This window comes from Coregonus lavaretus (assembly GCF_964263955.1).
Source record: "Coregonus lavaretus genome assembly, contig: HAP1_SCAFFOLD_56, whole genome shotgun sequence".
NCBI classification, from domain to species: Eukaryota; Metazoa; Chordata; class Actinopteri; order Salmoniformes; family Salmonidae; genus Coregonus; species Coregonus lavaretus.
Genome location: NW_028164156.1, coordinates 3,207,530 through 3,226,347, shown reverse-complemented (window position 1 = coordinate 3,226,347; position 18,818 = coordinate 3,207,530).

Below are 18,818 nucleotides of genomic sequence, written 5' to 3'. Positions count from 1 at the left end.
ACCTATCTCCACACAACAGACTTCCTCTGTTCTATGGTGTTCCTCTAAAACTGAATAAACATCCTCTCAGGTTCCACTTGAAAACATTAGCAAAGTCATAATTCTTTATACACTACCGTGTGCTGCAGGCAATGTTCCCTCTAAACTGCGCAGCCGCGCACTTCCTCCAGGACTGCATGCAGAAATGCCATGCAGCGCAGAGACGCAAGAGATTGAATTTAACTGAGTTCGCCCCATTATTTTAAATTAAATAAATACATTGGTAATTTAGCAGACCCTCTTATCCAGAGCGACTTACAGGAGCAATTAGGGTTAAGTGCCTTGCTCAAGGGCACAGACAGATTTTTCACCTAGTCGGCTCGGGATTCAAACCAGCGACCTTTCAGTTACTGGCCCAACACTCTTAACCGCTAGGCTACCTGCCGCCCCTATATAGATCAACGTATTTTCTGTGATCGAATCGATATTATATCAGCCCCTTTTCAATGGAACAAACCAAAACATATATAACTTTGCAAGATTGAGTCTGTGATTTTGTTGTAGGCAGAACCAGTCCGAACAGAGTAGAATTCTATTGGCGGGAGTAGGCCACTAACGGTCTTTCAATCACCCGCGAGTGAATGCGCAGTTCAGATCAGACCGCAGAGCCGCGCGTCTGCACATTTGTTGATATTCTTTGCTAGTTAGCGAGTTATTAGCCCAGTTATACATAAGTATAGGTCAGCAATGGGGAATTACTGCTTCCTACAAGAGAACAAAACGTGTAGGCTACATTTCAAGCTGTCTTTGAAAAGCCAGTCAGATAAAAAGCTTATGTCTTAATTAAAGAGGCAGTGTTGTATTTTGAGACAGGCTTGAATATGCAAATAAGCCAAAAAGCAGAGGGGTAGCCTACATAGTATAATTCTCTGTATGGTAATAATAATTAATATTATTTTGTAAAGTGGTTTCTTGCATCATACAACACAATCCAATTTACAGTCACCTATTTGGCACACGGTGTTACAAACCAAGTAAAAACAAATCAAGAATTCATGTCAAGCCCTTCATAATGTAAAAACGTGTTTTAAAGTATCCTGCAATGTAGGCCTGCATTGAACACCACATATAGGCTACTATAGGCTATATCATAGAAATAAAAAGCTATCTAAAACTGGAAGAGTACAGCCTCAGTGTTCACTGGAAACGCGCGCGGGAAGTTGCGCAAAAGTCTCACAGCCTTCAAGTTTCCGCTCATAAGACCTACAATTTGCTCAGTTGCCAAAATAACTAGGTATAGAAATAAATCCTGCTTCACTTTGGAAAGTAGAAGGAAGATTGTTCAAGCAACGCATCTCCCAGTGCTTAATTATGGTGACGTAATCTACATGCAAACGGCAGCTTCTGTTTTAAAACCTTTAGCACTGTGTTTTATCACTGGGGAAAATGTTAATATGAAAGTTAAATTAAAAAATGCAATATAAATACAAAATATGCCTTTTGAACACAGCAACCAAATGCTTTTTTTTGACTAGAAACCTTTGAACTGAGCCAATTTCTCTTCTATATTATGTATCTAGTCAAAACATGTCACTACACCTCTACACATCACAATTGGGACAATCTAATTTCCTAGTCCCCATTATTTTCTATAATGCATATGAATATATATTTTCAGTATAAAGGACTTAGACAGGTTTTCTTCTTAGGTAACAATTAAATAAAACAACAAATATATTATTTGTATTTTTTTTCAATTTTTAAGTGTTTCCACTTACTATTGGGGAGTGGAATTAGAGAGGAAGCTTTCTCACACCACTACAGTATTCATTTCAACAGACCCTTTCCATCCCCCATTGTTAGAGTTCAATATATGCCCAGGACGATATTGAGGTTCAGGCTGTTGTAATGTCCAGTTGATTATGTAAATAGTATTGTAGAACTCTGGTATTGATAGTCCATTTGAGGGTGATTCATTGATATGAATATTCAGAGTGAAAGAGCTGAGAATTCATGTGATGGCCCACATCTAACACAATATTTCCTGTTGTGTTAGTAAGCACCACAGCATTTTAGGCAGCAATTGTTCAAATCTGTCCAGAGTTTACAAATTAACAGTTAGTACAAACCCAGCCTGCCTCTCTCCTTCCACACTGAGTCCAAACCTACAGTCACTGGGTCCTGATTGTGACAGTGGAGCTGTCACACCCTGGCTCTGGGACTCATTATGTTGAGCCAGGGTGTGTTCATTTCTATGTGTGTATTTCTATGTTGGTGTTCATTCTAGTTTGTTGTATTCTATGTTTGCCTGAGTGACTCCCAATCAGAGGCAACGAGTGTCAGCTGTTGGCTGGTTGTCTCTGATTGGGAGCCATATTTAAACTGTATGTTTTCCCTTTGTGGTTGTGGGTTTTTGTTCCATGTTCGGTCATTGATACCGTGGACGTCACGAGTCGTGTTTTGTTTTGTATTTTGACGCTTTAACTAATTAAAGTCATGTTTGTTCATCACGCTGCGCCTTGGTCTACTCCTTACCTCGACCTTGACAGAAAAGGGGGCGGATCCAGAAGGCCACCAGGCCAGGGGTACACCGCCCTGTACGTCCTGTGCGGATGCCTCACACAGAGTGTGTGAGGGTAGGCATTCAGCCAGGACGGGTGGTGGCCGCTCTTCACTCCAGGCCTCCTATCCGTCTCCACAGCCCGGTTCGGCCTGTCCCTGCTCCACGCACCAAGCCTACGGTGTGCGTCGCCAGCCCAGCCCGGCCTGTCCCTGCTCCACGCACCAAGCCTACGGTGTGCGTCGACAGCCCAGCCCGGCCTGTCCCTGCTCCACGCACCAAGCCTACGGTGTGCGTCGACAGCCCAGCCCGGCCTGTCCCTGCTCCACGCACCAAGCCTACGGTGTGCGTCGACAGCCCAGCCCGGCCTGTCCCTGCTCCACGCACCAAGCCTACGGTGTGCATCGCCAGCCCGACCCGGCCTGTTCCTGCCACGCGCACCAAACCTACGGTGCGCGTCGCCAGCCCGGTCCGGCCTGTTCCTGCCACCCGCACCAAGTCTACGGTGCGCGTCGCCAGCCCGACCTGGCCTGTTCCTGCCACTCGCACCAAACCTATGGTGCGCGTCGCCAGCCCGGTCCGGCCTGTTCCTGCCACCCGCACCAAACCTACGGTGCGCGTCGCCAGCCTGGTAAGGCCCGTCCCTCTTCCACGCACCAAGCCAGGGGTGCGAGTCGTCAGCCTGGTAAGGCCCGTTCCTCCTCCACGCACAAAGCCAGGGGTGCGCGTCGTCAGCCTGGTAAGGCCCGTTCCTCCTCCACGCACCAAGCCAGGGGTGCGCGTCGTCAGCCTGGTAAGGCCCGTTCCTCCTCCACGCACCAAGCCAGGGGTGCGAGTCGACAGCCTGGTAAGGACCGCTCCTGTTAAGTCCAGTCCTGCTCCAGCCGGCGGGGCCAGACTGGACCAGGGGCGCTATGGGGGGTGTATTGGAGGGTGGTGGTCAAGGCCGGAGCCAGAACCGCCGCCGAGGAGGTATGCCCGCCCAGCCCTCCCCTGGTTTGTTTAGTTGAGGCGCGGTCGCAGTCCGCGCCTTTAGGGGGGGGGGTACTGTCACACCCTGGCTCTGGGACTCATTATGTTGAGCCAGGGTGTGTTCATTTCTATGTGTGTATTTCTATGTTGGTGTTCATTCTAGTTTGTTGTATTCTATGTTTGCCTGAGTGACTCCCAATCAGAGGCAACGAGTGTCAGCTGTTGGCTGGTTGTCTCTGATTGGGAGCCATATTTAAACTGTATGTTTTCCCTTTGTGGTTGTGGGTTTTTGTTCCGTGTTCGGTCATTGATACCGTGGACGTCACGAGTCGTGTTTTGTTTTGTATTTTGACGCTTTAACTAATTAAAGTCATGTTTGTTCATCACGCTGCGCCTTGGTCTACTCCTTACCTCGACCTTGACAGGAGCCCAGTATGCACTGCAGGATCCAAAGATGGCATCAGTGAAGCTGGAAGTCTGCAGTCAAACACTGGAGCTGAATGTCAACATTAAAGATGAAGAAGAGGAGGAGAAGATTGGGAAATCTGTTTCTCATGGTAAGAGCAGGTTCTTTAGTGATCATATATATAGAACACCTCACCTGCGACTCATGAAAATACTTCAATTTATGTATTAATTAAGTCTACTAAAATGTTTATCTGACACCATAAAGACGATTAAAATATGCAAGCAAGCATTAGGCAATGAGTTGATGTTGACTAGCAAGAATTGGTCTGCTAGTGGAATACTAAAGGTAAATAGATTTAATGACATTGTAAAATTAACGATTCACTTTAAAAAAAAAATTCAGAGGATCTAGGGTTATGTGCCTTGCTCAAGGGCACATCGGCTGATTTTTCACTTAGTCAGCTCGGGGATTCGAACCAGCAACCTTTCAGTTACCTTCTGCCCAAGGCGTGAAGCCCAAGTTACAAGTCAATACTGATATTAACAAAACATTAAGTATCTAAAGATGATCAGACAGGAAGAGAAAGACAAATAATATATAGCTTGTGTCGTGGCTCATAGCTCATGGGAGAGGGGTAGAGAGAAAGACAGTGTACACTGAGTTTATTAAACATTAGGAACACTTGCTTCTTTCCCTGCCATAGACTGACCAGGTGAAAGCTATGATCCCTTATCGATGTCTCTTGTTAAATCCACTTCGGGTGCGTCTGGTATCCCACTGAAGGGTTAAAGAAGGATTTTTTGTGTATGTGTTTCATTTAGAGGGTGAATGGGCAAAACAAAATATTTAAGTGCCTTTGAACAGGGTATGGTAGTAGGTACCAGACGCACCCGTTTTAATGTGTCAAGAACTGCAACACAGTTTCCCGCAGTTTCAACAGTTTCCCGTGGGTATCAAGAACGGTCCACCACCAAAAGGACATCCAGCCAACTTGACACAACTGTGGAAAGCATTGGAATCAACATGGGCCAGCATCCCTGTGGAAGGCTTTTGACACCTTGTAGAGTCCATGCCCTGACAAAGTTAGGCTTTTCTGAAGGCAGAAGGGGGTGCAACTCAATAATCCTAATGTTTTGTGCACTCAGTATATATTTCACCACAGCAGGTCAAGAACAAAAGAGAAAGACACATTGAAGCTAAGACCCTTTTAGAACCATTTGAGTTGTTGATCAATAACATTACAGTTGAGTTAACTTCCAATCAGATATCAGACCTACAGTATGTTATCACAACAGGAGATCAGAGGTGTGACAGAATGGGAGATGGTGAGATAATGCATCATTCAGAATGGGGGATGGTGAGATAATGCATCATTCAGAATGGGGGATGGTGAGATAATGCATCATTCAGAATGGGGGATGGTGAGATAATGCATCATTCAGAATGGGGGATGGTGAGATAATGCATCATTCAGAATGGGGGATGGTGAGATAATGCATCATTTGTCACCCAGTACAGCCAGAAGAGGACTGGCCACTGCTCAGAGCCTGGTTCCTCTCTAGGTTTCTTCCTAGGTTCCTTCCTTCTAGGGAGTTTTTCCTAGCCACTGTGCTTCTGCATTGCTTGCTCTTTGGGGTTTTAGTCTCGGTACCTGCACCCTCAGCAGAGTCAGCAAACACCGGAAGCATCCGTGTTTCAGGGAAAAGGCAGAGCGGAAGGCAAAGCCTGAAAACCAGAAGCTTCTGGTTTCTGTGGACCTCGTTTAGGCATTTATTTTACGCCTGATACGTTAGGTTAGGGTATCTGTAAAGCACTCTGTGACAACGGCTGATGTAAAAAGTGCTTTATAAAATAAATGTGATTGACATGTATATCACACCAACTGACTGGTTCTTCTGATGTTGTTCACACAGGAGACCATGTTGAGACATTCTCTACATCCAGAGAACAACAGCAGGAAGATCACAGAGCGAAGAGGTCCCACCACTGCCCACATTGGGAGGAGATTTTCCCAATTCTATCAAAGCTAAAAAATACACCTAAAAATACACACAGGAGATAATCTATTTCCCTGCTCTGATTGTGGGAAGAGCTGTAAAATATCAAGGGATCTGGTACTCCTGCTCTGACTGTTGGAAGAGTTTCTCTCAACATGGCCACATACATGTGAGAATCCTCATCAGTTGTCTGACTAGCTAAGATTAAAATCATTCCATCACTTAATTCTCAAGAAATCATAGAACACTCTATTGTAATCCTATTGTTTCTCACTGTGAGAGAACTGTGCAGAGGAAAGGGAACGTTATAGAATGTTAACATCTCTTTACTTTACTGATCAGTGTTCACCTGGTCAGTTTTGGTGTGATTTGTTAGCTTCTATTGTAAAGATATTGAGATTACCTTGGATTTGCCCTTATGGTTGAATATCCTCTGTGAGGCTGGTTGACTGTGTGGTACTGATTTCCTCTGCAGTTTTCTATGGGAATGAGCTAGTAGACACAACATGTATCAGACAGAGATGGTGTGATGATCAGTTTTCACCATTAGTTTGGGTGGATACTTTTTGTTTATTAAATTGTATTTTAAAACTAGATGAGTTATTTTAGCCATTAAGGCTTAATTCAAGCCTGTGTAATTTATCTGCCAATGAAAAATAGTATGTATATGAATTTGTACAAGTCAAGCTCTTCTCTTTTGTGTAATGACTTACCAAAAAACTATGTTTCAAGTGACATATTTACTGTTGTTCTGAAGCTGAACAAGACAGGACGTTTAAATGAGCATCACAAAGCTAAATCTGACCTATTCACTAACATGCTTTGTCAGCATAAGCAGCTGTGAGACATGCTAGAGTACTGTAACATTACTGATCTACTGAATCATTGTAGTTGTTGGGCGTTATCTTTACAGTAAATATAATGGTGGTGGATAAGCCTTCAATGCAAGCTGCAGGGGTTGCCTTTCAACAAGATGATCCTGACATTTTAAAGGTTAAAAAGGTGGACTTTGTGGCCTTTATCGCAATGGTGATTAACGGCACTGCCAAGGTGGAGAAAAGATCTAGGAAGATAGAAATCATTGTGGTTGCGGCAGAACGGTTCCTGGGGCTGAAAGATTTATTGGCAAAAGAGTTACATGGAATATTGTCAAAAGCCGTACCACCATCTCAGGTCCTAGAGACTGAGAAGGGAGATATGGAGATTTAAAGGAAGGAAGAAATGGGAGTTTTGTTTGTTTTGGCAATGTACTATTTTTATTAGGGTGGAGTAAGTTAGTATCACTATTAAGTATGGATTTATTTTTTATTTAATTTATTTTGTGGTTTCAACCCGTCCAGTTGGTGGCGGCAATACAACTTTTGGAAGTAGTCTGCCATAAAACCCACAGAAGAAGAAGTCGTTGTTGCATTGTGGTAGTTGGGGAACAGGAACTTCCGTGTAGGCGCGCACCATTCTTCAGAATAAAGAAAACGACGGGACTGTGATTCCCGTTTCTCTTTATTACTACAGGTATGTAATAGCACTTTTACACTGTCTAATATCGAAATAACATGTTAGATAACAAATCAGTCAAGGTGTTATCACGTTTGGGAAAGGTTTTGTGTAATGTTTGTGTCAATCCGAGTGATTGAAGAACGTGATAAAAAATATTTTATAAGCACATGGCGCGGGGTCCATTACACGTTTTTATTTGTGAGGCTTTCCAGGTTCGTATATAGGTCAGTGCGTTTCGCCTGGGCATGTTCAGTACAAAAACGTTTTGGAAAGTTGCAGATATAAATACCCTGAATAGAACTGACATGATTAATTAGAATCAGAGGCATGTTTGCTCTACGTAATACATTTGTATCTGAATGTGGCCAACATCTCCGTCCTCCTGCTGGACTCAGCCCTGGTATCGGCTTGTCCCTACGGATGTGAAACGGGCCACAAATTCAGTGTTGCCAACTCCTCAGTAAGGAAAAAAACACCCTAAATATGTTTAGAACTACAAATTAACTTTCTAATGTCGATTCTAGTTTTTTTTTATGTCACAATTCCAACCCTCCTCCTTTATCCGGGACCAGCAAACGTGACACTACTTACATTTACATCTCGCCCTGAATGTAAGCCAGGGCGGGATCAGCCAGCGGCGGCTTCCCGAATGCGCGATTCATTTGCAGTCTGGACGCGGAGGGGTGAACATCTCCTGCGATGACTGTGCCGCCTGTGTGTGCTTTGGGACGGGGGGGAGCTTAAGAACGATATGTGCTTTAATGTCAGAGTCTCCAAAAGTCTCCAATAACACCAGAAAAAGTCGCTAGATTTGTCGCTAGTCGCTTAAAAAGAAATGTTGCTAGAGGGGTCTGAATAGTCGCTAAATATAGCGACAAAGTCACTAAATTGGCAACACTTGCTATAATAACGATTAGCCACAATAGTGGAATTTGCGGTTCGCGCTCAAAATAAAAGCCCTAATTGAAAGTGATGCAAACTGATATAAAATTGTGGAATCATGTCATATTTGGACTAGATAACGCTAAACATGGTTGGAATGGTGTTACTTAATTTAAAATGAATTACAAAAACTGATTTTAAAAAAAAAAATCAAACAGAAAAAAACTGTTGAAATCCCACTGTGGAGGTATTAGACCACATAATTGCTTTGGGCGCATTCATATATGCACTTATGAAACGGGTTGGATTGTGCACCCATGGAACGGGTGACACCCACAGAAAACAATTCTCAAGAGATCAAATCAAATGTTATTGGCCACATGCGCCGAATACAACAGGTGCAGACATTACAGTGAAATGCTTACTTACAGCCCTTAACCAACAGTGCATTTATTTTAAACAAAAAAAGTAAAATAAAACAACAAAAAAGTGTTGAGAAAAAAAGAGCAGAAGTAAAGTGACAGTAGGGAGGCTATATATACAGGGGGGTACCGTTGCAGAGTCAATGTGCGGGGGCACCGGCTAGTTGAAGTAATATGTACATGTGGGTAGAGTTAAAGTGACTATGCATAAATAATTAACAGAGTAGCAGCAGCGTAAAAAGATGGGGTGGGGGGGCAGTGCAAATAGTCAGGGTAGCCACGATTAGCTGTTCAGGAGTCTTATGGCTTGGGGGTAGAAGCTGTTGAGAAGTCTTTTGGACCTAGACTTGGCACTCCGGTACCACTTGCTGTGCGGTAGCAGAGAGAACAGTCTATGACTAGGGTGGCTGGAGTCTTTGACAATTTTGAGCACCTTCCTCTGACACCGCCTGGTATAGAGGTCCTGGATGGCAGGAAGCTTGGCCCCAGTGATGTACTGGGCCGTACGCACTACCCTCTGTAGTGCCTTGCGGTCGGAGGCCAAGCAGTTGCCATACCAGGCGGTGATGCAACCAGTCAGGATGCTCTCGATGGTGCAGCTGTAGAATTTTTTTGAGGATCTGCGGACCCATGCCAAATATTTTCAGTCTCCTGAGGGGGAATAGGCTTTGTCGTGCCCTTATACAAATGTTAGCGTCTTCACTCTATTGCAGGACTCTGAAACCACTGTTGTCCGGGAGTTTAACCATGTCAGCTAAATTGTCATGATAATCAGTGATTTCAAGTTTGTCTGTACATTTTTGAGGAGATGATCATAGCAAAAAATTAAATACTTCTGCATTTCCTGCTGTGCAAATGCATTGATTCTCATTGTAAAGATGCTCAGGATAATTCCTGATAAAGTTGGGTAGCTGATAGGCCTTTTCAGAGCTTAAATAGCCAAAATGATTAGTCACAGGGCTCCTGAGTGGCGCAGCGGTCTAAGACACTACAGAGCCTGGTTTGATTCCAGGCTGTATCATTATCCGGCTGTGATTGGAGTCCCAATCAATTGGCCCAGCGTCGTCCGGGGTAGGCCGTCATTGTAAATAAGAATTTGTTCTTAACTGACTTGGCATTAGACCAGACCAAATCTGAACCAATCACTCAGACATCATTAGGCAGGTTTCCATTGTCCCAGATGCATTCGACAAACGCAATGTTGCTAAAATAATCTTTGCGATGTGTAATGGAGACAGCAGATATAGGAGAAATGTTCTAAAGCTCGAAAACATTTTTAATCGTTGGACGGGTGGGTTTTTCTTTTGTCAAAGTTTCTTTATTCTGACAAGTGAGGATTGAAACAGTGTTTTTTAAATAAATGATTGCCAAATCATTTTGACGGTACAGGGTGAGTCATTACGTCCAGCTGTTTTTATCGACACAGGATAGTTACATGGAAACACACCCTAGATGGCAATTGTCATATCTATTTTCTATGCAAACTTTTTCTTAATGTCGTGAAACAGCACTGGACAAGTTATTGGAAACATAGCTACTGTTTCACAAGATTGGAAAGTACAGTACAGCAGAGTACAGGAAAGAAAAGTTTAGTTCAGTACAGTACAACAGTACAGAGTATAGTACAGTATAACGTAATGTATTGTATTCTACTTTACTCTAATGTACTCTGTTATGGCTGGGCTATATGGACTAAAAATCATACAGCTGTATCTTGAGTTTTTTAAAACTTATGGGCGATTCACGATATATATCTCGAGTTTGTTTTTCTCTAAATAAGCGTTGTACAATTAAAGGTTAAATACACTGCATTTCAAACAGTCAGCTATAATCTAATGAATTCAGGGCTTGTGAAGTTATACCTAGGCTAAATATAAGCCATCCACAACCAATAAGACACACTAATTATTGTATTATTTTATACAAGTAGTTTAACCTGCTTTTTTTGGCATTATTCACTGATCTGGCTTTCAAGTTGGTCTATGAAAGTGCAATTTTTTGTTACAAATGGACTAATTTATTGTAGCAGGCATTAGGCTATAGAAAATGAACACAGGTCTCATCAACAATCTCTCAAGCCCACATGCTAGTGATTAACCAGCTGATCTTTATATTTCAAGATTAGCCAACTTGGATCTGTTTGCTAACAAGGTTGAACAGTTGAGTTGTTATGAACACACCATTCTGTCTGTCTCCAACTGTTTGAAAAGCATGTTAGCCTGTCCACTTTGTTCAGATGTTGAAATCAAGTGGCCTACCTTATTTCTCAGAATGAGAACGAGTTGCCAATTCCTTACAGTGGATTCAGAAAGTATTCAGACCCCTCCCCCTTTTCCATATATTCAGACACATTCAGTTGTTTCTATCTTTATCTATAATTGTTACTATGGTGTGAACGGGAAATAATTGTTTTTGATTGAAATAATACAGTGAAGACAAGGTTATTCAGGAAAATAGTACATAGTGCTGCCTAAAACAAACTGCAACCTTGTTCTAAATGGTTTTTCAGTCATTTATGTGAATTCAAGAAATCTACTGTAGGTTAAGTTCACTTACGTTGTTTAATTTAAAGTGTGCAATTTGTGTCTGTGAAATTAATAAATGGTTTGTTGTCAATGCTTAGCTACCTGATCTAATATATTTTTAGAGAATAAAGAAAGTGCCAGAAATCTCAAGACTAACTTTTGTGTCCGTTTCTCTATATTACTACTGGACGACTCAGATTAAGTCTGAGGCCGGTTACATCAACAGTGAGGACAAACCCAGCCTGCCTCTCTCCTTCCACACTGAGTCCAAAACTACAGTCACTGGGTTCTGATTGTGACAGTGGAGCCCAGTTTGCACTGCAGGATCCAGAGATGGCATCAGTGAAGCTGGAAGACTGCAGTCAAACACTGGAGCTGAATGTCAACATTAAAGATGAAGAAGAGGAGGAGAAGATTGGGAAATCTGTTTCTCATGGTAAGAGAAGGTTATATCTAACTATAAGTTATCTTCATAAGTTAGACCTCCATAAGTTATCACCCAGTCTATTGCTAGGTTGGATTCTGTAATTCTGACATCACACATCCCTGAACAACTGGGCTATGACTGGGTTATTTCATGCCACTGAGACTTGCATGGTTTGACACCAGTATTGTCAGCATTTGTTTTATTGACTGGGCTATCTGGAGTGATCAAAGAGTAGACTAAAGAAGTGAAGTAGACAAACTGCCAGTGTTTTAAAGTTCTATTAAATGAGTCTGTGTAGTTACTAACCCTTGTGATAGTGAGTGGAGGATGATATGGCTCATAATTTTCACTCATTTTTGCCTTCGACTGTTGAATAGCTTTCAGGGCTGACCCCATTTAGTTGACTGGTCAATTGTTTGGTCAATAGAGAGGCTGTTGGTCGACCAATATTTTTTTAGTCAAGCAGTGGCAAATATACCAGTCAAAAGTTTGGACACACATTTACATTTACGTCATTTAGCAGACGCTCTTATCCAGAGCGACTTACAAATTGGTGCATTCACCTTATAGCCAGTGGGATAACCACTTTACAATATATTTTTTTTTTTTGGGGGGGGGGGGGGGGTAGAAGGATTACTTTATCCTGTCCCAGGTGTTCCTTAAAGAGGTGGGGTTTCAAGGGGTTTTCTTAATTTTTTACTATTTTCTACATTGTAGAATAATAGTGAAGACATCTAAAGTATGAAATAACACATATGGAGTCATGTAGTAACCATAAAGGTGTTAAACAAATCAAAATATATTTTAGATTTTAGATTCTTCAAAGTAGCCATCCTTTGCCTTGATGACAGCTTTGCACACTCTGGGCATTCTCTCAACCAGCTTCACCTGGAATGCTTTTCCAACAGTCTTGAAGTGTTGTGGAAAATAATCACTATACTTTATTACAAATCAAAATACTTCGAGTTTTTGTAGAATTAAGAATGACTTTATTATCATTTCAACAAAGCCGATGCCAGTCTGCAGAGTAGCACCTCCTCTTCCTCTCTCTCCATCTTATATAGTGCCCTCCACACACCCTAGCTTTAAAATCCCTCCCTCTTCAGTTTCCCGCTCTTTTATTGCTCCGCCCACTCCCATTGTCTATGGTGGCGGCTAAATTCGACTTTCATTCAGTTCAGAATCACATAGTACTACAATCAATCACTCCCCTGTCTTGCAAAAACACTCATGTTTAGTTTAAACTCTGTTCAACCCTGGCGCCGAGAGAGACAAAATGCCACAGGCTAGTTTCAGTCTTTGATAAAATAGGACAGCCATGGATTTAAGTAAGAGCAATCAATTAGACCCTAAGTTTGATTCCCACTTTCCCACACACACACAGTGAAATGACCCAATTAAGTTCCTGGCCCAGCAACAAAGAATTCTAACTATGTTCGTGATTAACCCAGTTTTATCTCATAGTCCACTAAAAAATCTCCATCAGAAGCAGTTCACACACATGCTGAGCACTTGTTGGCTGCTTTTACTTCACTCTGCGGTCCAACTCATCCCAAACCATCTCAATTGGGGAGGTCGGATGATTGTAGAGGCCAGGTCATCTGATGCAGCCCTTACACAGCCTGGAGGTGTGTTGTGTCATTGTCCTGTTGAAAAACAAATGATAATCCCACTATGCCCAAACCAGATGGGATGGCGTATCGCTGCAGAATGCTGTGGTAGCCATGCTGGGTAAGTGTGCCTTGAATTCGAAATATATCACCAGCAAAGCACCATCACACATCCTCCTCCATGCTTCACGGTGGGAACCACACATGTAGAGATCATCCGTTCACCTACTCTGCGTCTCACAAAGACACTGCGGTTGGAACCAAAAATCTCAAATTTGGACACATCAGACCAAAGGACAGATTTCCACCGGTCTAATGTCCATTGCTCATGTTGTTTGGTCCAAGCAAGTCTCTTCTACTTGTTGGTGTCCTTTAGTAGTGGTTTCCTTGCAGCAATTCGACCATGAAGGCCTGATTCACGCAGTCTCCTCTGAACAGTTGATGTTGAGATGTGTCTGTTACTTTAAGTCTGTGAAGCATTTATTTGGGCTGCAATTTCTGAGGCTGGTAACTCTAATTAACTTATCCCCTGCAGCAGAGGTAACTCTGGGTCTTCCTTTCCTGTGGCGGTCCTCATGAGAGCCAGTTTCATCATAGCGCTTGATGGTTTTTGCGAATGCACTTGAAGAATCTTTCAAAGTTCTTCATATTTTCAGGATTGACTGACCTTCATGTCTTAAAGTAATGATGGACTGTTGTTTCTCTTTGCTTATTTGAGCTGTTCTTGCAATAATATGGACTTGGTCTTTTACCAAATAGGCCTATCTTCTGGATACCACCCCTACCTTGTCACAACACAACTGATTGGCTCAAGCACATTAAGAAATTCCACAAATTAACTTTAAAAAAGGGACACCTGTTAATTGAAATGCATTCCAGGTGACTACCTCGAAGCTGGTTAAGAAAATGCCAAGAGTGTGCAAAGCTGTCATCAAGGCAAAGGTTGCCTACTTTGAAGAATCTCAAATATAAAATATATTTTGATTTGTTTAACACTTTTTTGGTTACTACATTATTCCATATGTGTTATTTCATAGTTGTGATGTCTTCATTATTATTATACAATGTAGAAAATAGTAACAATAATGAGTTTGAATTTGGGAATATCTACTATAGGTTAAGTACCGGCACCTCAAATATCTAGTGCTTGAGCTCCTGTTCCTCTTATAGAATGTTAGCTCAACAGTATTGTGGAGCTCCTGCACCTAAATATAAACAGTACCGGCACCTATTTCAGTCCAAGTCAAACACTGAATTAGATGATTTAACAAGAAGAAATAATATATATTTTTAGAGAATAAAGAAAGTGCCAGAACTGTCAAGACAATAACTTTTTGTGTCTGTTTCTCATTGTTACTACAGGACGACTAGAATTAAATCTGAGGCCGGTAACATCAATAGTGAGGACAAACCCAACCTGCCTCTCTCCTTCCACACTGAGTCCAAACCTACAGTCACTGGGTCCTGATTGCGACAGTGGAGCTCAGTTTGCTAAGCAGGATCCAGAGATGGCATCAGTGAAGCTGGAAGACTGCAGTCAAACACTGGAGCTGAATGTCAACATTAAAGATGAAGAAGAGGAGGAGAAGATTGGGAAATCTGTTTCTCATGGTAAGAGCAGGTTCTATCTAACTATAAGTTATCTTTTTTTTGTCAAGCAGTGGCAAATATACAGCACCTACACATTCAAGGGTTTTTCTTAATTTTTACTATTTTCTACATTGTAGAATAATAGTGAAGGCATCTAAAGTATGAAATAACACATATGGAGTCATGTAGTAACCAAAAAGGTGTTAAACAAATCAAATATATTTTAGATTCTTCAAAGTAGCCACCCTTTACCTTGATGACAGCTTTGCACACTCTGGGCATTCTCTCAACCAGCTTCACCTGGAATGCTTTTCCAACAGTCTTGAAGTGTTGTGGAAAATAATCACTATTTTATTACAAATCAAAATATTTCCAGAGTTTTTGTAGAATTAAGAATGACTTTATTATAATTTCAACAAAGCCGATGCCAGTCTGCAGAGTAGCACCTCCTCTTCCTCTCTCTCCATCTTATATAGTGCCCTCCACACACCCTAGCTTTAAAATCCCTCCCTCTTCAGTTTCCCGCTCTTTTATTGCTCCGCCCACTCCCATTGTCTATGGTGGCGGCTAAATTCGACTTTCATTCAGTTCAGAATCACATAGTACTACAATCAATCACTCCCCTGTCTTGCAAAAACACTCATGTTTAGTTTAAACTCTGTTCAACCCTGGCGCCGAGAGAGACAAAATGCCACAGGCTAGTTTCAGTCTTTGATAAGATAGGACAGCCATGGATTTAAGTAAGAGCAATCAATTAGACCCTAAGTTTGATTCCCACTTTCCCACACACACACAGTGAAATGACCCAATTAAGTTCCTGGCCCAGCAACAAAGAATTCTAACTATGTTCGTGATTAACCCAGTTTTATCTCTTAGTCCACTAAAAAATCTCCATCAGAAGCAGTTCACACACATGCTGAGCACTTGTTGGCTGCTTTTACTTCACTCTGCGGTCCAACTCATCCCAAACCATCTCAATTGGGGAGGTCGGATGATTGTAGAGGCCAGGTCATCTGATGCAGCCCTTACACAGCCTGGAGGTGTGTTGTGTCATTGTCCTGTTGAAAAACAAATGATAATCCCACTATGCCCAAACCAGATGGGATGGCGTATCACTGCAGAATGCTGTGGTAGCCATGCTGGGTAAGTGTGCCTTGAATTCTAAATAAATCACCAGCAAAGCATCACACCTCCTCCTCCATGCTTCACGGTGGGATCCACACATGTAGAGATCATCCGTTCACCTACTCTGCGTCTCACAAAGACACTGCGGTTGGAACCAAAAATCTCAAATTTGGACACATCAGACAAAAGGACAGATTTCCACCAGTCTAATGTCCATTGCTCATGTTGTTTGGCCCAAGCAAGTCTCTTCTACTTGTTGGTGTCCTTTAGTAGTGGTTTCTTTGCAGCAATTTGACCATGAAGGCCTGATTCACGCAGTCTCCTCTGAACAGTTGATGTTGAGATGTCTGTTACTTGAAGTCTGTGAAGCATTTATTTGGGCTGCAATTTCTGAGGCTGGTAACTCTAATGAACTTATCCCCTGCAGCAGAGGTAACTCTGGGTCTTCCTTTCCTGTGGCGGTCCTCATGAGAGCCAGTTTCATCATAGCGCTTGATGGTTTTTGCGAATGCACTTGAAGAATCTTTCAAAGTTCTTCATATTTTCAGGATTGACTGACCTTCATGTCTTAAAGTAATGATGGACTGTTGTTTCTCTTTGCTTATTTGAGCTGTTCTTGCAATAACATGGACTTGGTCTTTTACCAAATAGGCCTATCTTCTGGATACCACCCCTACCTTGTCACAACACAACTGATTGGCTCAAGCGCATTAAGAAATTCCACTAATTAACTTTTAACAAGGGACACCTGTTAATTGAAATGCATTCCAGGTGACTACCTCGAAGCTGGTTAAGAAAATGCCAAGAGTGTGCAAAGCTGTCATCAAGGCAAAGGTTGCCTACTTTGAAGAATCTCAAATATAAAATATATATTTTGATTTGTTTAACACTTTTTTGGCTACTACATTATTCCATATGTGTTATTTCATAGTTGTGATGTCTTCAATATTATTATACAATGTAGAAAATAGTAACAATAAAGAAAACCCCTGGAAAGAGTAGGTGTTCTAAAACTTTTGACTAGTACTGTATGTGAATTTGGGAATATCTGCTATAGGTTAAGTACCGGCACCTCAAATATCTAGTGCTTGAGCTCATGTTCCTCTTATAGAACGTTAGCTCAACAGCATTGTGGAGCTCCTGCACCTAAATATGAACAGTACCGGCACCTATTTCAGTCCAAGTCAAGCACTGAATTAGATAATTTAACAAGAAGAAACGTAATATATTTTTAGAGAATAAAGAAAGTGCCAGAACTGTCAAGACAATAACTTTTTGTGTCTGTTTCTCATTGTTACTACAGGACGACTAGAATTAAATCTGAGGCCGGTAACATCAATAGTGAGGGCAAACCCAGCGAGCCTCTCTCCTTCCACATTGAGTCCAAACCTACAGTCAGTGGGTCCTGATTGTGACAGTGGAGCCCCGTTTGCTAAGCAGGATCCAGAGATGGCATCAGTAAAGCTGGAAGACTGCAGTCAAACACTGGAGCTGAATGTCAACATTAAAGATGAAGAAGAGGAGGAGACGATTGGGAAATCTGTTTCTCATGGTAAGAGCAGGTTCTATCTAACTAAGTTTGTTGTTCGTTCCAACTTCCCACTGTGCATGAAAAGTTGCAGTCGAACTGTTTCATGATGAACTGTTTCAATAAGATGGTATGTTATTCCATGCTACTCAGACTTGCATGGTTTGATACCAATTTTTTCAGCATTTGTTTTATTTACTGGGCTATCTGGAGTGATCAGAGAGTAGACTAAAGAAGTGAAGTAGACAAACTGCCAGTGTTTTTAAGGTTCTAGGAAATGAGTCTGTGTAGTGTCTAACCCCTGTTATAGTGAGTGGAGGATGTAGCTCAGTTGGTAGAGCATGGCGCTTGCAACGCCAGGGTTGTGGGTTCGTTTCCCACGGGGGGCCAGTATGAAAATGTATGCACTCACTAACTGTAAGTCGCTCTAGATAAGAGCGTCTGCTAAATGACTAAAATGTAAATGTAAATATATAATTATCATGACTGATGAGCATACACTCAATTAGTATTTGGTAGCATTGCCTTTAAATTGTTTAACTTGGATCAAACATTTCGGGTAGCCTTCCACAAGCTTCCCACAATAAATTGGGTGAATTTTGGCCCATTCCTCCTGACAGACCTGGTGTAACTGAGTCAGGTTTGTAGGTCGTCTTGCTCGCACACACTTTTTCAGTTCTGCCCACACATTTTCTACAGGATTGAGGTCAGGGCTTTGTGATGGCCACTCCAATATCTTGACTTTGTTGTCCTTAAGCCATTTTGCCACAACTTTGGAAGTATGCTTGGGGTCATTGTCCATTTGGAAGACCCATTTGCGACCAAGCTTTAACTTCCTGACTGATGTCTTGAGATGTCGCTTCAATATATCCACATAATCTTCCTTACTCATGATGCCATCTAATATGTGAAGTGCACCAGTCCCTTCTGCTGCAAAGACCCCCCTTTTTCCTCCAAACATAACAATGGTCATTATGGCCAAACAGTTCTATTTTAGTTTCATCAGACCAAGGACATTTCTCTAAAAAGTACGATCTTTGTCCCCATGAGCAGTTGCAATCCATAGTCTGGCTTTTTTATGGCGGTTTTGGAGCAGTGGCTTCTTCCTTGCTGAGCAGCCTTTCAGGTTATGTCAATATAGGACTTGTTTTACTGTGGATATAGATACTTTTGTACCTGTTTCCGCCACCATCTTCACAAGGTCCCTTGCTGTTTTTCTGGGATTGACTTGCACTTTACACACCAAAGTACGTTTATCTCTAGGAGACAGAACGCCTCTCCTTCCTGAGCAATAT